This window comes from Athene cunicularia (genome assembly GCF_003259725.1).
Source record: "Athene cunicularia isolate RWA chromosome 12 unlocalized genomic scaffold, athCun1 chr12_part1, whole genome shotgun sequence".
NCBI lineage: Eukaryota > Metazoa > Chordata > Aves > Strigiformes > Strigidae > Athene > Athene cunicularia.
In genome coordinates this window covers 7,807,401-7,828,571 of record NW_020799116.1, presented here as the reverse complement: position 1 = coordinate 7,828,571, position 21,171 = coordinate 7,807,401, and the positions used below count along the sequence as shown (strand labels likewise).

The window sequence follows — 21,171 nt, the reverse complement described above, 5'->3', positions numbered from 1 at the left end:
GCCGGAGGGTCCCCTCCAGAGGGGCGACCCGCGCCGGGGTTTAAGGAGGGGAGGCGAAGCCTGGCTTAATCTGCGATGGAGGTTGTGTCGTGTGGGGAGCGGTGACTTCTCTGGTCCCGAAGTGGCCTGTCGGGGCTGGGAGGCAGCGGGATGCCCCCCCCCCCGGCGCCGGGCAGAGCCCCCTCGCCCGCAAGTCTGTGGGATATTTGGGCTTTTAAGTACGTCTTTAGGCAACGCCGCGGGCTGGGCGAGCTCTGGGAGTGCGACTGTGTGCGTCCGTAACACTTCAAGTATTTGTGTTATAGGTAAATATATCTCCGTACTAGTGCATGCGTGTGCAATCCATTTCTTGCCACAGTTATCCCCGTGGTGAGGATGTCACCAGCAAACGAACAAGCTTGCTTCGGAGATATCACTCTTACTTTATTTTTTTTTCTTTTAAAAAATGCTTTTAATTTCAGCTACCGATTTTACAGCTCCTGAAATACTTTTATTTCCCAGATCAGTTGGTTTCTCACCACTGACACTTTTATCTTTTTGAGTGGAGATCTTGAAGATTTACTTTCTTTAAAATAGAGCTCTAACAATACCCACTCCTTTCAGTGAGGCATGTTTTGTTTCCTGACTCTACCAACTTCACTTTGACAAAAAAAGAAAAAGCTGGAAATAACCACTTAAGAGATGCGACTTTCCCTGTTTCAACAAGTTGCTTTATTCTCTGCTCTAGTAATTTCCTCTAAGACGCGCGCTCGTTGTCATTATGTAGATGATGCGGTGATATGCGTGATGTTAAACCTGCAGTCACTGGGGATTAATGCATGGGCATGACATCACCGACAGCCAATGAGGTGGGTTTGGACACGTACTGACCCAAACTGTCTTCCAAACTGATGTGGGGATCCTGCTGTGCTCCTAAGAAATAACACAAGTTTGGAGAAACAGGGTGGTTTCCTAGCACGGTTTCATTGTGTTTCTGACCTGTGCCCTCCTCCGAGACAGGCATGGTTCGTTAAACTGCCACATGCATGTGGTTGATCAAAGGTTTCGCTTCTTGGGAAGAAATTATTGAAAATGGACATATTAGTTCCCTGGTATAGAGATGATGTGGCCGAGCCGGTTGCTGACAGAATATAAACAGCCAGAGTTCTCAGCCCTTGTGGCAGGAGACCTGCCTGAACAGCGTGCTTTAGTGCACAGTGGATTTTCCTGTAGTAAATTGCCTTCTTTGCCTTATTGCTTGGAGTAGAGCTGCTCACGTGGAGGTAGGCACAGCCTGCGTGTCAGGGGAGCGAGGTGGGAAACCGTGCGGCCAGGTGGATGCTGCCGTAGGTAGCTGGCGAGGCAGGAGAGCGCGTGTTTCCCCGCTGGGCTAACGGCGCCTGCTGCGCGCTTGCCTTCACCCCAGGACCTCGGTGCCTCCGTGCTGCCAAGGTCTAGCAGGTTCGAAGTCCTTGGCCTCAGACCCTGTTATGTTGCTGTAGGGTTACTCAAAAACTCAGCTGTCTTGGGGAGCTTTTGCAGAATCACGACAGATGTTGCCAATCATGGCCAGGCTCCTGAAATGTGCATTTCTGAGTTCGGGCTGCATCTTCCGTCTGGTGTTTCCTTAACCTTCATCATTTTGCAGCAGACCCATTCAAGACCCCGCAGCTCTGCGGGGGGCTTCCCCACAGGCTGTGTGAGACCCTTTGTGTCACTATCACAAATACTGGCACACCGATCACATTAGCTTAACTATTTTCTGTTTGCCAGACTTCTTTGGGTTGAATGTAAATTTTGGGGTCCAGAGTTCATCCCTGAAGTATGTTAATATTGTTGTTTGTGATTTATATGTGTGTGCACACACACGCTCCCTTATCAGCACCATTGCATCGATAGCCACTTACATTGAGGGAACCACATAGAATATCAGCAGTACAGCTGACATGCCTCAGAGGTGCATATGATTCTTACGCATTCGATGCCAATAAGACGTGACAGGATACATCTAATGAATTACCTTTAAATTAGAAAGCAGTAAACAAGCCATTATTGGATTAGAGGAATATTAAAATTAGAAGAACGTTACTGTCTTTTGATATCCTGTGGCACATTTTTACTAGCTAGGAAATGACACGGGTTACTGCAGAGAGAGAGAGGGTCTCTAGAGAACTGTAATGATTTTCATCTGTGTGAAATAGATTTTTTTTTTTTAATGCTATTACTTACTGTCTTATGTTTAGATGATGCTGTAGCTTTTTTTTTTTTTTTTTTCCTTCTAGTTTCACACTGATGTTTGCTATCTTTTTTCTGAGTGACTTCAGTGCTTGTGGAAGGTACAGGTTTGATGTATTCTGATAGCTAAAAGCTCCCAATTACTGAAGAAAAAACACAGGCAAAATCATACAAGAGGCTTGGTGATAGATTTCAGCCCAATGCTGAAGAGCTTTCTGCCTTACCCGGGTGCAGAGATAGCCTGGGTCTATGCCACTTATTCCATGGACCCTTTGCTCAGCTGCCTAGAAGGCTGCTCCAGCTCTGGTAATTCTGGGATATGATTTAAATTGCATAAAAAGATCCCCATTGACTTCACTGAGATTTATATAAATTCCCAAAAACTAGATTAAATCCACCAGTTCTCCTGGTCATACATCTCCCTGTGCAGGCGTTACCTGGTATTGCCTGCAGATGTGACTGCTCTGGATTAGATCTGAATTGGCAACCGGTTGGTGGTACTTGTGTGGAGCAGCTCCTGGTCTCCCCATGCCAAGCTTTTATTAATCCAAGGCCAACACCTGCTGTTCTCTCTCAGGCAAGCTGCCCAGCTAAGAACTGGGCTTTAAGTGGCCAGTACTCCTCAAGTGTTAGAAAAAAATGTCCACTTAAGAGGTAAACAGTAAAATATTTGATGGGAAGCAGTTAATTCTCAGGTTCACGAAAAATAAAGCTTCTTATCAAATCTTGAAGCTATTGTGGTTTTGCGATGCCACCTAGCTCTGTTGGCCAATGAAAATCCTAATCTAGAAGAAAACTTGAATTTGTGGGTGTAAAAAGTTGTTTTGTTTGGAATATCAATCCTTAATAACACTCTAAGACAAATATTTTGTTCTTTTTAACTCACTGTCAATATGAATATGGAGCAACGAGATACCTTGGAGTGCTAAGCCTCATTCCAGTCTCCTGAGGAAAGTCTTGAGGATACTGTTTTGTCCTGGAGTTTGGAAGCATATTCAGAATAAAGACTTCTCCTATATATATACTTTTCATCTAAGGTATTGGATTTTCCTTATCTCTCTCTCACAGTTTATGGCCCTGGGACTCCTTGCCTCCTCTCAAGGTCTAGTAGGAGAACTCCCTCAGCATCACTTTTTCCCTTTGAAAAATTTGATAGCCATCATGCAAGCGGTTGTTTTGAAGCTAGTGCCAACCCTGCAGATCATAAGATCACAGCACACTTTCACCTGAGGTTAGGCAGTGTGATGTGAGCTGCTTTGCAGTGGCAAAGCATCCTGAATACTTGCAAGCTATGGGGATTTCTATTGGTCTATGAGTCACTGAAGCCTCTTTACTATTCTAAAGAGGCTTATAAAGAGGAACAAAGGACTGCAGATTTCACCTATTTTGCTTTATTTTATATTTTCCAGCAATTATTTTGGAAAGGCTGTGAGCTGAAAGGCTGATTTTCTCTGACTTGGTACAACTATGCCAGAGTAAAGCTCAAATGTAGGAAAGTTGTATTGGGTATCTCAGTGACTCAAAAGGTGACCTGTTGTTTTTATTGCCCCTTCCATTGTGTTTCGATTTCAGTTACACTTTACAGGGAACATCTATGGAATAAAATCTCTGGTGGGGTCAGGCCTTTCTCCTCAGAAGGTATTTCCCTCTGCACAACATCAGTGCAAGTTTTCTCCTTCCCTTCCTCCTTCCTTTAAAATGTGTCACAAGTGCTGCGAGACATAACAACCAAGGATAAATGTATTAATGGGCAGCAATCCTGGCCTCGGTGTTACATCATGGTAAAAGTCTGGTTAAAGAACTTAGCCCCCAAGCCTCGATGCAGAGCTCTTCCCCCTTTCTGTTCTTCAACCAGCCACTTGCAAAGCACAACTCAGTCGTACGTTACATCCTTCTGAACTGAAGGACATGGTGTAACTGGCGTCAGCCTGGGACTTGCTGGTTCTGGATGCAACTAACCCCTCAGAAGGAGAAGGGCAGGACTCTGATGCTTTAGCTCTTAAAGCATTCATAGGCTTCTTTTTTTTCCTAGCCTAGAAGAAACTGCTAACTAAACCAGAAGCAGCTAAGTAGTGCCTGAACATGGATAAACCAGTTAACACGAGTTCTTTTAGCTTTTTTAAACAAATTGCAAATTCAGGTTCATATTTGCATGATTCAGCTTATTAATTAATGTGTTTGCATTTCCTAAACTGTGTGCCAAATTCCCATTTGGCGCAAGTTTCAGTGTTAATCTCAGTGTAAAGGGGAAAAGGAGGATATTTAGTTGTTGTGGGCAGCATTGAATGGTTAGTGGTTTTTCTTTTCAACAAAATTAAATGAACTTTTTTTTTTTTTTTTTTTTCTCTGAGTCATTTCAGTGTCACCTCAGTTATTCAGTGGGAAATCTGGAAATCCTTAATTGATAGGGTACCCAGTCTTTCATATGTGCATCTCTGGGATTTATACATATTGCAAGTTAATAAAGCTTCCAGCATAGATTCTGTGCGTGTGTAATTAAGGAGTGACTATACTTCGATGTCATTTGCTGTGTTATCTTGATTTCAGTTATGGGGATGATGGTATTTTATGTTGTCATATATAAGCAGGAATATCCCTGCATAAGTGAATCTGTTTGAAGGACCAGGCTGTGGCTGTTTTAGCCTACAGAACATAGTTACCCTCGGATTTCTTTGCTGCTTCCATTATTCAATGAGAATTATGTGTGTTTATGATAGTCTGATAAGCAAATAGAAGAGCATTGCAGTTGTAGATATATTGTGAAGTACAGTGGTTTACATTAATAGGAAGGATTTATCTTATTGCAGTATTGAATTTATGGTGCTAAGCTGTGATATTTTCCTGTTGCAAAAATGTTATATTGTAGTGAGCTGATATCAGGGTGATAAAATAAATGTTTCTGTTTTAATTTAAGCCACTGTAACATGATAATAATTTTGGAGACAGGAAGAGAAACATCTTGTTTCAGAAATTAATATAATGCATCCATATATCTTAGCAAAATTCATTTAACTTAGATCTTAAATGAAACTTCTTGTTCTGTTTAAACCATTAAACAAACGCAGTTGAGATCTTTAATGGAAGTATGCTTTTGGACACAAGCCGTGGGGTTAATATGCCCTGCTTAAATTAGTCTTCAGGACTCTTTGTTCACTATAATTCTGAGAAGGAAATAGAGAATCTACATTTGCTGGTGACGGTCCCTTCCCTGAGCACTTGGGCAACCCACACTCCTTGCTTGTTTGATTCCAATTTCCTGGCAGATGCTCAGCAGATAGACTTACTAGGAAGGAGGGGTCATCTTTTCCCCTTTGCTGTTACATCCTCTCCTGGCCATTGCCAGGGACTGTGGCAATGCCAGGGCTGTATTCAGGATACCCATTTGCCCTCTTCCTAGAAAATGCGATAGAGTGTGAAAGAAGTCTTCGTGATGCCCCACAACTCTTCCACTGCCACCAGCGCACTGCGTGCGTCAGCTCCCATGGGGAGGTGGGTGAGCCTCCCCCCACACCGCCCAGACGTGCTCCCCGGATCCTGCCTTGTCGCGCACTCGGGGAAGGGGCTTCTCCTCAGCTGCACTCGTACAGCTGAGAAGAGAGAAGGCTGTTGTGGCTGGTCAGCTCTGACACCCGGGTCTGGGGCCACAGCCCTGCTTCCTCCCCAAGGGAGACGGGGATGTAGTGAGCCAGCGAACCTAACGTGGTCAGCTGGTGGTGGTGTTATGAGCCTAAACCTTTTCCTTCTTGTATATGGGCAGCTGTGCCTCACTCCATGGGTGTTCTACAGATTTCACCGGAATTGGCCCAGCATGAACAGGGGTAGCTGTAAAAGACCGATCCCCACTGTCTGGTGGGCTGGTGTTGACTGTATTGCAATTCCTACTGAGCACTGTCAGTTTAATGACTGTGAAGCACCATGGTTAGAAGTCAAGTGCTATAAAATTTTCCCCAAACACACATCTACAGCAGTGAGTGGACTTGCACATCGAATAGGCCATTGAATCTGAAAAAAGATTAGTAATTTTGTGGAATATAGACAGATTATCATATCTTTGTATTCCTGTTACATTACTCAGTTAAACAGTGTCTCTGAACCTTCGAGTTAATATCCATTATTCGGAAGAATATCAGAGCGTGTTTGACATTGGCTTGTTTGCTGAAAGGTACTACTGGTGTAACAATTTAACTGGGGAAATACTTACAAATTATAGGGTGTATAGGCTTAACTGGGGCTGAAGGAAAAAAAAGCAAAATAATTATTTTAGTATTAAATTATCCCCATATTTTTTTGTGTGCTGCTAAAATGATTCATTCTGCTTTTGTTTAATGATCTGCTTTTGTTTAATGATCTGTTTCTGTTCAGGGACTATTGAAAGAACAAAATTTTGTTAAAAAGAGTTACTTTTAAAAACCTGCACTGATTCTCTTAATTGAAGAGAGTATACTGAGTAAAAAAGATTCTCCCTCCTTTCCCACACCAAATTGACATGGAGGGATGAATTTGAAGTGAAGTGGGGCAATTTCTGACAGAACAAGTGTAACCTTTCACCTGAGAAATGAATAGGTTCATTTGATTCTTTAAGTGTTAGAAATTAATTGGTATGGAGGTTATCCACATACTTAATAGCATTTCCCTCCAGAACCTTTCCTTCCTGTAGATGTTTCTAATGTGTTTTTGTGATATATTTTCAGTTTAACAATAGAATAGACATAGAAGACCTAAACGTTTAAGAATAATTACTGTTTATAACTCTGAAAAAGGTGCAGCAACTTTAAATGAATTACTCTGCCAATGTGCAACCCTCACCTACCACATGCAGATGGCTGTAGGAGTAAAAGGAAAACAAGATATTTTCAGCAAAACTCTTGGTTTTTGCATGCGTTACACATTCTTCTTCTCAAACAGCATCTTCAGCAATGAATAAACTATTACTGTTAAATCTTGCTTGGAAATGTAGTGGAGACTGGCAGCTATTTGTAATTAGCATATTTGGAATATACATAATTGTATTATGGCTGAAAACTTGATACACCTTCTGTGTTTTCCTCGTCTAAGAGGAAAAATAAAGACTGAATAAAGCCAAACTGGTCTTGTTTTAAATGCTATTTTTCTACAGAAGTAACATCTTCTGTTACAGTTAACGAGCACTGTTGTCTTTTGTTTAAATTCTTTGTTACAGAAGCTTAGAGCAAGAGGGCTTTAATAATAAAAAGGCCTTCTTCTCTGAAATGTCTGCCTGATAATAGCCTGTAAGATTTAAGAAGAATACTGTAAAATAATTGCTTTTCAAATGAATAATTTTGTGTAACTAATTGGAGGGCAAATGGAAAATCTGCATCGACCAGACAAATGTAGTGTGTCTCTTTAAATATACAAACAATTTTTTGTTCTACTTTTCCATCCTCAAGACAAAAATAATATCAAACCTTGTTCAGGTTGTATTTAAATATGACCAAACTGATAATTCCATTATTATAGAGAAGGGCAGGATAGCTGGAGGATATATACAAGGTGCATTAGTACCACAAATAGAAGCTGATTTACTTATTGATAGTAGAGACACGTTTTAGTCACTTTATAGAATTAACAATTGATCAGCTTGTTAGGTTCTAGTTCTTCATAAGCACAGCATGTTTATTCATTATTGTCATTACATGGTGCAAGCAGCTGAGGTCATGATTAGTAAGGCAAAACCCCCAAATATTTAAACTTGCTTAAATATAACTTTTGCCACAGGCAGTTTTTGAGCAATGCACTGATTCTCACTTTTCTGAAATAAATATGACTTATACCTGCCTGGTTAATCTGCATGTCATTTGCATTTTTCAGAACCATCAGATCTATTTGTTTTGCAAATGCCAGTGCTTCAGGCTTGTAAAAGTGTAATAAGATGGGCAACATAAAAGCATTAGTTTCAAATTGCCTTGGTCACTGTAAATATATATCGATATATAGTATTGCAGCTGATAAACTAAACATGCTGCTGGAGGAGAATGGAAAGATGTTATTCCAATAAATATATTCATGATTGTTTGTTTCTAAGTGTAAGTTATATTTTCTAAATCAGCATTGACTTAAGCTTGAGCAAACTCGATGGCAAAAATTCCCACAGAGGCTTCTCCTGCTACATATGACTAATATATTAAAGAAGATAAATAGTCATTTTTAAAATTTATTGCACAGTAGGACTGAACACAAGAGGAAACCATTTTACAAATCTGAAAGTTAAGGTCACCCTGAGAAGAAAAGGACATTTAAGATGACTAGAAAAAGTCTGCTTCCTCAAGAAATTGAGATTCAAAGTTTACTCTTTTCACGGTGTCTTTTATAAAGCTTTAGAATCCCAAGTGTAAAACCAGAGTCTGTTTTGATGTGCAAATATTTCAAAACTGTGCAGTGGATAGGCATTGAGACACTCGCATCTAACCAGTGCTACAAATCAGCTTCCAGTTTCTTAGTTCATTATGGACTATGAAGCCTTTTGATAGTGTTTTTTATAATATAATTCAGTATTAGGGATGAACTCTCTTAAACATTTCATTGAACTTTTCTAATAGTTTTTAATAATTTTATCCCTTTTCCTTTCCTATTTATAAGCTTTAAAAAAAAATCTATTATGTATATTTTAGTCATACTGAACACCATTAAGAATTTAGTCCCAGACTTCTAGGAGTATGAAAATGTGCTCAATAGCATTTTCTTAGGGTTTGTTAATAAAGTTAATGAATTATTTTTCTATTAGGCTGTCTTATCTTAGCTAATACTGCTTGGTTGTTTGAGCTGTAGCAAATCAGGACAACATTGATTTTCTTTAAGAGATGAATAATGAAGGATCTACATTCTTAAATATGTAGATAAAGATAAGTGACTTAATTAAAAAATTATCAGTGGAAGGTAGTAAGATGAATTAGCTGTTTTAATTTGTTGTATATGTCAATATGCTGTAACATAACTTGAAGTATTACATAAAATCCATTTATGCTATCCTTTTTAAAAAAAAAAAAAAAAAGATTCAGTGTGATTTCATAGTGCCTTCAGGTGCTTATTCTTTTGAAAATTGTTCATGTATTTGGAATGTGAAATTCTTGGAACAATCTGCCCCAACTTCAGCTTATGTAGGCCTTGAGTCTGCAGGTGTTTAATGTCCAGTGCAATGCAGCCTGATGAAAATAGTCACACTCTGATCTATAGTAATGTTTATGGGCTTTGTCTTCAGTGGAAGTCAGGTTACGAGCCTGATTGTTTTTCCAGTGACTGGCAAATTCTGCTCTTTGATCACATGTGCTGTGAATATCAGAGCTGGCAAAATTCCAGGCTAAATTGCTTGCTATTTTCTGACTAGCTTTACAAATTATACATGATGAAAAAGGGACATCTCGGGGCCTCTGTCTTTCATCCAGTGTTGCTTTTGATATCATGTAGATCTCGTCAGGTTACACAGTATAGAGGAGGAGTTGTTAGGAGGAGTTGCTCTATTAAGACATGGTAGTTGATCTTATTAAAGGAGGAGGAGATAAACAGCCTTCTCTTGGAAGGGCTGCTCTGTGTCGCCGACTCTTTTGGCTTTTTTTTGGCCTCACGTAATAGAGCAAGCACCCACACAAGTTTCACTGGGGGATTCCCCGGTGGGAATAATCAATACTGTGCCTTGAATAAGACTTTCATGATACTCCTGCTTAAATTTTAAGTGACTCCCAAGTCATGCTGGTTTTCAAGCTTGAAGATCCTGTTTTTCAGAATATATTTTCTTAAGTCTCAGTGCAGCTACAAATACAGCATTTGACAAGCATACCTGAGCTTCTGCTTCAGGCCCGTGGGTCACTGCCTTTCTGTTGCAAATGCGTTGTCCAATGGTTGTTCTGAAGGTGAGTTATTCCTACCTTTTCCAGACATCTCTGTTAGCTTTCTAGGGTAAGACAACAGCTGATTCACAAAGATTCTCAGACTTTGCCGTCTCCTGATGCTAGACTTGTGGCTATCCTGTTTGAAGTAATTCAGCTGGGTAATGAGAAAGAGGACTATGTTGTAGGTAGGCCATACTTAAAACAGGAAGGGATTGGAGAGAGACTTTATAAAATCTCTTGGTAGGGTATTGGTTGGTAGGTAGGATGTGAGCTGAGAAGTCTGTTAGGATGTCTCTGTAGAGCTTCCATGGGATGGTTTGACAATACAGTGTGTGACTCGGGCAGACAAATTTTACTCTTTGAGACTCTACCCAACAATGCCCTGCCAAACTGTGAAGCATTGAGGATAGACCTGTGCTACAGGCTTTACTTTGTCTTGTTTTATTCATTTTCTCTTACTTCAGCTTTTGATTAAATGTAATACTTGTGTCAATGAAATGAGTAGCAAACACCTGCCACGTTATGGATTTTGTTATGTTAGGGGTAACAAATGGGAGCCAGTGTTTCTTGTTCAGAAGACTGCCAGAATCAAAGATGTAAATAAAAGCCGAGGAAAATTAATTGCAAACCTGTCAAATCTGGTCTGTCTTCATTTTTATTACATGGTGCTCATCAGATCTTTCTTAGAAATGTTTTAAAAAAGAGAATATCCTGCTTCTTGTGTGAATTCAGCTAAAATTTACCCAGTCACAGCAGAGCTACTGTTACTGGTCCTCTGCACCAGGGGAGCAACCTCTGGATTTTTGTTTTCACTCTGAAACATTTTTCCTCAACACTGAACAGTGCACAGACAGGATATGGCTGTGGTTTTGTGCTTCAGGACATAAGTCTCAGGAGACCAAGTGGACCAGAGGTCTCTGGTGGATGAAGAATCCCAGGGGTGCTGGACAACCTACAGCTGTGTCTAGACTGTTGCAGTGGAGCGTAAGCCAGGCTTGAGCACCATATTCAGACAGCTCTGTTAATTTAGCATAGATCCAAGCACAGAGAAACAATGGCAATGCTAAACTCCAGCCTGCTAGCTCCTCAGTGCAACACTCATGCTTCTAGCCTGAATGCTGACAAATAACATACAAGTCTTGGCTCTTCGTGTGACAGCCAGTCTGCTCTTGATCTCTCCCTGCACTTCTGGGTGTGTGCTGGAGGACGATGCACTGTCATTGAGTGATCTGTTTGACCCTAAATCCTCCTGAGTGGAGAACAGGAAGCTTCAGAAAGTAATACTTTCCAGTTAGGATGACTATCATAGGAATATTCCATTATTAAATTAGAAATTTTTTATGTTCTTGGAGACCAGATGTTGAGACCTTCAGGTTAAAAAGGGAATAGATTATTTATGTAATACTGCTATTCTCAGGTAATAAGTTGGATGGTGCTATTGCAAGCAGAGAAATAATTAGAAATTCTTGTACATCTGAGCAGTCAAATTAAAAAGGAACAAAATCGTGGTTTAAGAAACCAACTGTCTTTGGCTGGAGTGCAAAAATAATTTAAAATGATAAATCATACCCTCCACTGGCCATTTGTTCTGTTTTATGCAGTAGTGTCAGTATACCAAGCAAGTTATACTGTCTTTCTGACATGCAGATGCTACAAAACACTTCATACTCTCAAATACCTCCTCAGGATCATACAACCTGAATGCAGCTAAACAGATAAATACCCAAGTATTCATTCTATTTGCTTAAAGCCATCATCTTAGAAAAAAGAAAAAGGACCAGGAGGGTAAAATAAGGATGACTGCACCCTCTCAAAAACGTCCTTTGGGTGCTCACCAAACAGTACCTGTGAGCAGAGGAAGGAATTTTGATCACTGTCTGTAAATTTTAGGGCAGGATAGAGGTGGACAGGACTTCACCCCTGGTTGAAAAATAAAATATTAGACTCAACTGACAGTAGATAGCTGTGTGAAAACAAATGGGGTTTGTCTGAAACAGTACAAGGCACAGCTCTGAATTAAAAGTCTGTAGCTTTTTGAATGCAGTGGTACCCTCTGGTGAGTGAAGGTTTGGTTACTTGCACCCCTTCTTGCTAATCTTTGCCAAAACATTTGTCATCTGCAAGGAAGGGGTTTCACTTGGATAGGGGAAAATATAAATCCAGTAAGTGATTTTTCTACCTCTCTCTCTTTTTTTTTTTTTTTTTTTTTTTTAAATTAGTGTTGTTTTGTATTTAATTAGTGACAAATATTAAAGTAGAAGGCCTAACAAATTTCTGGTATGGTCTGTGAGATGTAGCACATTTTTAATAACAGCAGTTTTTAATCTAAAACAGTCCTGTGACTGTCTTTGTTAATGGCCTTTTCTCAGTTTGTGTGGCTCTCCTACCTATTGCCAGGCTATGGAAATGCTTTGTGCAAAACCCCTAGAATTTGAATCAATGATGCAATCACTCCATACACCTCTTTGAAAATGTATCTCACAGTGCAGGAAACTCAGATGGGAACAGTTAAAGTGAGAGAGTTTCACTTTTGTGTTCCAGTTCATCAATCTTTAAAGAGACACTAGTAGGTCAAATGGGTCTAACACTGATCGATTTACAAGAAAAATCTTTTTTTTTAAGTGAATCACAATTCATCTCCAATAGGCAACTGAAAAAATAATAATAAAAAACCCCCCATGGCCACTGGGGTCCTGGTGGGGGGGTACTTAATTAGCTCAACTCCTCACACACTCTTTAGTTAATCATTCATTAGAATCCATAATCCAGTCGGATCTGGTTTTTATAGTCCATTACATTTTTGTTCAGTTATCTGTTACTGGATCTGAATACTTGTATTTAACTAATGCCTACCATCAAGAAGGACATCCCTTCTTGGCTTTGAGGACAGGGTCCCTGCAAAGTGATAACAGCAAAGCAAATCTGTCCTACAGGCTTTGTACTTTGTTGCTTGTTACTTAATTGTGCCTTAGGAGCACACATAGGCCATTGCCTGGTCAGCACCCCAAAAGCAAGTATCTGCTGATTAGCATTTCAACAACAGCACAACAGCAGTTGTCTCAGGATCTAGCAAAGTGCTCATGATTGATTTTGTTTTCCTGTAAGCATGACTTCGTTTGAGTTACAACCAGCCTACTGGTAAAGGTGTGTGTGGTAATAGGGTGGAAGGAAATGAGGCATATTGAGAGTGTATTTTCATGGGATTATTGTTGAGGAGAACTTCTGGGAAGTTGTGTATGAGGTGGAGGGTCTCTAGCTGCCTATCTGAAATCACAGAAAGGTAGTACCTGCTGAAATATTTAATAGCGACTGCTAATTCTGATATGATTGAAATTTGGAGGTTGCTCTCTTTATTATAGTTAAGTTTGAGTACTGTTTCTCCCAGGACAGTATTCACAGTTCATTTACTCTAAAATGTAAAAAGTATGTATTGTGGGGATCTAAAAGACAAGATTCTGTGAATAGTCAAAGATCAGAGAAATGGAAGACTCCTGCAATCTGTTTCCTTTAAAAATTAAAAAAAAAAAAAGTTCAGCAGAAATAAGTCCACCCAAGGTAGCTGAAAATATTGGTTCTTATTCAGATGCCAATATCCATAACATTATACAAGCTCAGGAAGCACAATCCACAGAAAAAGAAATGGTGGTTATTTTCTTTAGCTCTTCTATTGTGCACCTGAGTACAGACAAATTATATCTGGGGTTGGTCAGGGGAAACAACTGCCAGTATGGGGCTAAACCTGGAGACTCTCATAAAAGGGCAGTGCTCTGGGAAACAGAAGGTGGGGAAAATCTTCAGAGAGAGACTTGGAAGGCGGAGAGCAGGGCTGTGACAAGGTGTACGAGTCAATCAGCACTCAGCTTAGTGGGTGACTATCTGTGGCAGGCTTTGTGGAAAAATATCAAATATGTCTATTTTTCATGTTTTGTTTCCTTGCTTCTCTGGCAAACAGTATCTCATTGTTATACGAGTGAACAAAATGTTCCACCCATTCAATTTTTTTGCTGTGAATCTTGAGACTTCTTTTCATAAAGTCCCACTTTCCTGGATAAAAATAATTGGAGAAGATTTTTCTTTTTTTTTTTTTTTTCCCTAATTATTTTTAAGTGAGTTAATAGCTCTCTAGTGGTGAGGAAAAGCTGATTAAAAGCTGATTCTTGTCTACCCTGAAAATAAACAAACAATAAACGATTTGTTACTTTCAACAGATCTCGCATCTTTAAGGCAATCGTAATTGCTTTCAAGTGAAGCAGAGTAAGTTGGGGGATCTCATACTTCATTTCCAACCCTGAGCATTTCAAAGCATAATCAAATTTATGCCACTTACTCTCCCCCCAGCTCCTCCCATCAATCACGCACTGGTTTTGTGATCATGAAGTGTCTTGTGCATGAATGAAGGGGCAATAGAAAAAAATCCCTCCTAGACAGATTGGTAACTGAAAGCCTAAAGTTCAGGCTTCTCTGAGCTTTGTGAAAAAGTTTTATTTATTTATTTATTTTTTAATAAAGAAGAAAGTTTTTAGCTTTAGCCATGAAGAAGACTTGCTGTTACTCATTCAAAGTCTGGCTGTGGTCTTACTTCAGTCAGAGTAACTGATTGAGCCTCCTGTATGGAAACACGTCACTATAGCTATAACATACGGCGAGGAGGACCCTCTGACATTTTAGGTACTTGAGGGGGCAATACCATCTCTTACAGTTTCTGAAGAGCAGTAAGCAGCTTGCTGTGGCTGCTGCTGTTCTGTCTTGGTAGTGCAGTGACAGGAAGGTGCTCAGGACTATTCTCCTTTCCAATCCCTCAGCATCCTTTGCGTTTTGCCCCTTTTTTTTTGCAACAGAAGCCAGAGCTCAACCTGACTTCCTCATGCCTGTGGATGAAAACAGCAGTCAGCAGATGATTAACCTGCTCTAAACAGGGAGACCTTTTTTCACCAGGTGGGGTCTCTTTCCCTGCCTGACAGCCATTCTCTTGATGCTCACACACATGCTGCTGCCAAGCAGCAGAACTTCCCAGAGGAGGCAGGGAGAAATGCTGTGCAAACAAGAAGCAGAGAGGGCTGAGAAGGGACAGGGAAGGAGGCCTGAAGGACTGGGCTGGAAGAGGAAAGGATGAAGGAAATCTCTTCTGGAAGTGAAGAGGCAAAATGTAATTTATGCAATTTCTGAAATTCTCTTGTATCAGGGCATGAAGTAACTGGTACTGCTGGAAATGAAAATACCTGAAAGAGGGTGTTGTCTCATGTATTCATATTGGAATTTGGAATTTTTTCTGGTTACAAGGAGAAAGACAAGGGCTTGCAGGAGAGAGGTAGAGTCAGTGGTCAGTGTCCTGCTAGGGCGACTAAATTAGCTAGGGCATGCTGCTTATGCATCATGAATGATACATCTTCTTGAGATCTGTCCACTTTTTAAATTTGCTTTTTCTTCTGGCAATGTAATATTGATTCCAGGGACATGGGACTAATGGCTCAGGAGATAATTAACAGATATATCTATCTGCTCATTTTTCTTCTCGACTCAGTAGTAGGCTGCTGTCAGGGATTGGAAAACCTTATATGACTTCAGGTACCTGAAGAGCAATAGAGTACAGCTACAGCCTCACCCAGGTCTCTCAAACTCAATGAGAGCTAAACCCAACCGTGCTATGCCTATTCTGTGGTTGTGGTGGTTCAGTTAGCTCCAAACAAGCAGATAATTCTCCATGGTAGAATGTTGAGCAGAGATCAGAGTTCAGGACTCAAGACCAGTGCTGTTGGTGCTGGAATAAGAATTAAGTTATCCCTAGCTCAGGTGGTGCTGTGTACAGTGCAGGTACACTCTGTGTGATGGTCAGTACTTCCATCTGGCATGACGTTGTCAAGCCATAGAAAAGTAAATACAGTTTTGAGACTGGTTCTGAATATGCTTTTGTTCATTTAACTAGGATTAAGACTGAACAATATTGGGTTCTCCTTTAAAGTGCAATTGTTTATTGACCCAACTCCAAGTCTTCATGCCATACAAATGCCTTGCTAGTTTATTAGCGGTATTTTGCCTCTGTCATTCAATTACAGAAAATGAGGAAGGATACTACACTTTTTTCTTTTCATAACAGCTCCTGAATTGATGGGTCAGGAACCTGGTTCTGGAATTTTCCTATTCAGTAGAACAGTGATTTTTTTAAAAATAACTTGAGGAGCAGGCTCTGATAAGCAAATAATGTTTTCTAACACTGGGTAAAAAGCTTGTCCCATAGCATTAAAGTTAAGTGATGAAGCAACATCAGGAAGCTGGGCTACAGCTCTTTGGTCTGTGCCTTGCCCCTCCTGTGCAAGTTTTGTTCTTCATTATTGCCACAAGAAATTCTATATACTAGGGGCAGAATTTCCAACCAATCCTAAAATGACTGTGTTATCTTTGTACAAAAATGGAAATATCAAAAATGTTGCCTTTCCATTTGCTAGTAGTTATCCTAGATACTACCCCGAGACTGACAGAGACAACAGCGATAGCACATTACAAGATATTTTGTTATTGGCTTATCTAGTTGATAACACAGGTGCTAAAAATGTGCGTTCAGCCCATAATTACAGTTCTGGAAATTTAGTGCTGTATTTATGAAATGCTTTTCCTTAGAATCTTTAAACAATTAGCTAATGAGTCCCAAGTGGAACAATTATCCCATATACTCAAGACAGTTGGGATTCTTCATCAGCCAATGTGCATCCACTGCTCATAAAGCATGTTTGTATTCTAAAAGCAAAACTAGCTATTCTGTGCTTTCCTCTTGGATTGTTTCATGAAGTGAAACAAAAGCAGAGACTAGATTACATTGGTGACTCAGAAATGGACAGACCCTGTTGAAGCCAGAGCCTAATACAGCTTAGAGAAGTATGAGTCAACATGCCGTAACTATTTACTGTGAATGGGGAGTAACATGAGAATGTAGTATTCTAATGCAGTAAAATCAGAAAGAACCAATTTTGTTGCATAAGGACCCTGACAACCACAGGAAAGATATCTAAATGTAACACAAGCTGACCCTGTCTGCATGAAAAAAAAAATCAATATGAGTAGGAGGTATTTTCAGTTTCTTTCTACCACAATTTTCCTCCACTAACCTCTGACTTGACAACGGTCTGTGGTCAGGATACTGAGGATGACACTGTGAACAGTGACTATTTACCTCGCATTTATATTCTGGTGCTTTTTCTTCCTCCAAGGCATAAAGGAGATGTAGTCCTGTTGTAGTCCCTGAGCAAACATGTCATCCAGTCCTATGGATGGAGAAGGGAGCCTTGACCATCCCATAGGTGTTCAGCCAATTTAAAAAGAACCTCCATCGAAGCAGGCTTCATGACTTTTTTGAGTAGCTTGTAGCACTCATTTCCCACACTTGGAAACAGAAAGTTTCTCCTCATGCACCCACCAAATTATCTTTGCAGGACACTTAGTTTAATTTTATGCTATTTGCAGCTACAGAGAACTATTCTAAATCACACCCTTCTTTAAAGCAAACCTCTTCAAGGAGACAGTTAGTGTGTCTCCAGTAAATTCTCTTTTCTTGACTAAACAGCTTCTTCAACCTTTCTTTACTGCTCTCTCTTACTGACTCTCTTAATTTTCATGTTATTACCATGGGATTGCCTCTTGTTCTTAATTTGAATGGTCACCCATAGTCAGGGATGATCTAATTATTGCACATGACCCCTGGGCCGGCTACCAGGCATGGAGAACAGGTCTGAGACCTTCCAGTGCATCATCCAGAGGCACAAACAGACATGAGCCCCCCTCCTCCCTCCCTCCAAGCGACGTCTGCAAAATAACCTACCAGCTCACCTGGGTCCCTGGTGAGTGGGAAGAAAGGTGAGTGACCTGCTCTATAGCACATCAGTTATATTTTTCTTCTATGGGAGAAATGAAATCCCTCCATCAATTCAGGGTATAGAAAACAATGTCTTACTGCTTGAGACAATCTGTGCAGCAACTTTAATGTTTTGCTACCTGGCAGGCAAATTTTGCAGTAGGGGAAAATGCGTATTTGCCTTGTCTGAAACATCCTGCTGAAGAGATTTCCTTCAAAGATGCTTCTTTCCACATATTTTGGTGTGCTGTCTGCTTTACACAAGTACTGCTCTGCTTCTGGGAGGTCAGCTGGGAGTGGAGTGAGGGCACTGTTTCCACTCTGCCTCCTCTTTGAACAGAGTTGAAGCAATTCTTGTGCTTCCTTCAACACAGTGCCTGCAAATCTGCCCATCTCTCAAGCAGGCCATACACCACAGGGTGGGGAAGATTTTGAGCTGTAGTGAGGGACTGAAAGAACCTGGATAATCACAATGAAAAATTCTCTCTGATAAGTGTAGTTGAAAGAGTTGAAATGCTAGGCTATAATGAGGAGATATGCTGTGTTGGCTGTCCAAGTTGGGAAGTCTGTTTGTGCAACCTTAAAAACTGAAACCGTGATAGCTATACTTACCTCTTCAGGCGTTTGCTTTGGCAGAAGAATTCTTTGTAGGGTGGTAATGAATAATAAATAATGCTGCATGGAGAAAGGGGTCTATTCTGACACGACAGCTAGAATGGCTCTACTTTACTCTCTGGTCAGTCCTGTTGGTCTGGGCAGAATTTTTCCTGGAGGGAAGATGTGAACTCAGTTTGAGTTGAGAGAGCAGGTTCTAAAACATTTTCCTAAAAATTAGTTTTCTAAATGTGATTCTATTTAATTTAGGTGATCCTCTCATACACAGAGATTATAATTCTGAACTGTAAGTGATCAGTTATTAGTGCCAGCATAACTCATATCCTTAATTTGCAAGATTACCTATTCTTGCCATGTAAATACACTTGAAAGCTGTGAGTTCTGGGGACCTGTGGTCCTCAGAATATACACTGGAGTTAGTGTTTATGAAGAAATTACTGTTCCCTTGTCTGGAGGGGACCTGAACTAGCTCCTGTAGTTTGCATAACATCAGGTTCTGAGTATACAAATGACTTGGTCTGCCTCAGTAGAGGAGGCAACAGCTTCGATTTCAAACCTTTTCCACTGTGTGAACTTGAGATCTTCTGGCACTCCTCTAGTTCTCACTTTCAGTCCCTTGCTTGGATTTTTTTCTGATTCTGTGCACTCCTGTTATTGCTTCTGTGTGACCTGAGCTCCATTGGATTAAACTTGGAGGCTCCAAACTCTTACTTAAATTGAGTCCAGCAGAGCATACACCCAACTCACTATTCTCACTCTGGCAGAATTAACCAAGGATGGCTGCAGCGACGGGGGCAGAGAATTTGGGTGGCTTAGGCATATTTTGCAGTCCTCCCAGCACATCCTCTTAACGTGCCCACAATGGATGGAAGGTTTGTTCTCATCTCTGAAGGAGACAGTGAAGACAGATATAACCTAGAGAACTCCAAATGCTGGTGAAAACAGACACATTTTCCCCAAAACACATAGGATGTCTGTCTGTGTATGGATGATCTGGCTGCTGGTATAGTCAATATCTCATGCTATGTGGATATAATAGCAGTTCAGTACTCCCTTCTTCAGAGGCTGTGGGTTTTATTTCCTTTAGCTCTCATTGGCATTGTTTTCTTTTCCTCCCGACCTCCCACGGTTGCTTTTAAGTGAGATTTTTGAAATATTCCTGTGGAAAGGACTGACTAGTGGTGACAGACTGAACGGCCACCAGCAGAGACTGATGTCATACATGGAGTGATATCATCGAAAAGCACTTAAAAATTGCAGTTCTGCTGGGGACTGAGAGGTGCTGGAAACTGCTGCAGCCCCCCTGTGGTTTTTAGGCTACATGCCTGGTTTAAAAGTGAGGAAGCACTCTTGCAGTTCGGTGTTACCTTGCCTAGGTAACTTTCTTGCTGTCTGAAGAGCCTTCTCACTTCAGTTTGCTTTATGCTATGAAGCTTGGTGTGATCAGGCATCTCTCAGTGATCTCTGTGGGAGAGTAAATGCAGCAGAAAAGTTGATGTTGACTCCGGGAGTAAAGGGCAGAGGAACTGGGCTCAGTAACAGTTTTGTTTTCTTGCACTGTGAGAATAGTCTTACTATGTGCATAACTTTGTGTCCTTCCTCAGTTTGCACAGTGTGTTCCTGCCTGGTGTAACTGTTTTCTCGTGTGAGTAATGAAGGGTAGAACTGAGACCTTTAAGCACCTTACTTGTGCCTGTGTGAGGCGCCAGCCAGGTAGACAAGCAGGATATATTAAGGAGGGAACATGAGGTGCAAGCTGGAAGGTTTGTTGTCTCTGTTGTGGTATTGTTAAAGATTATCTCTGGTTACTGTATCTTCTGAGGTTCACTTCAAAATACCTGGCGATAAGAAATTGGTAGCAATGCAGAGAGGAGCTGCACGATGGATTTAACAGTGCAAAGCCTTCTAAGGAGAGGCTGCCTCCATCTCACTTCTGTGAAATCAGGGACGTGATGGCGGGCTGCGAGCAGCGAGCGTGGGCAGCGACAGCGGAGTGCGGAGGGTGCTTTCATCTGTCAGTAAGAGGCCTAATGAGCTCAAATGCCTGGAAGCAGAAGCTGGACAAATTCAGATTAGAAATCAGGTGCAGCGTTTAAAGTGAGGTTAATTAACTGTTGGAATAACTTAGCTGTGGTGAAGTTACTGCCACTTGAAGTCTTCAGATCAAGCTAAAATTACCTGGATGCAGAGATTTCTGGGTGAGGGTCGAGGGACTAAATTCAGAAAGTAAACGGCATTATTTCCCTCTGGCTGGCCCATTTCTGTGGGCTCACGGGGGACCCTGGGGAGACAGGGCCTGGCCTGTGAGGTGGTGCGGGAGGCCCCCGGCCCTCCGTGAGGAGGGTGAACGGAGCAATCCTGTGACAGCAGCGTGTTAATATGATTAATGACAAAACTTAATTTGCACGGACAGTTCATTCTCGCACAAAGGAGCGCTCGCAGATGAGAGGCTTTGCGGCAGGCGGGGGCCGCGGAGGGGATCACTCTGAGGGCCAGGATGGCTCTGGCGGGGAACAATGAGCGGGGTTCGGCGGAGCAATTGGTGCACCTCGTACGGAGGAGATTTAATGAGATTTCCGAGTAATGACAAAAGTTGGAAGCGTTTAATAGCTCGCCGCTGAATTATGCATGCGGCCTGTGCCGGGCACGGCCCGG

At 41.1% G+C, this 21,171-nt stretch overlaps 1 protein-coding gene across 5 annotated transcripts in view; it reads left to right on the top strand.

Annotated features, from left to right (window-relative positions):
• The window catches only part of FAM19A4 (family with sequence similarity 19 member A4, C-C motif chemokine like), an 80,873-nt gene that overhangs the window by 562 nt on the left and 59,140 nt on the right, over window positions 1-21,171 (top strand). The window contains exon 2 of one of the 5 annotated variants that reach the window (XM_026857651.1): window positions 12,103-12,220. The exons of 3 other annotated variants lie outside the window; for them this stretch is intronic. The gene's annotated coding sequence lies outside the window, so the exon portion shown is untranslated. Of the gene's footprint in view, window positions 1-3,130; window positions 3,252-12,102; window positions 12,221-21,171 lie in introns of those variants that run through there. One more of the 5 variants, XM_026857652.1, reaches the window with a different exon arrangement.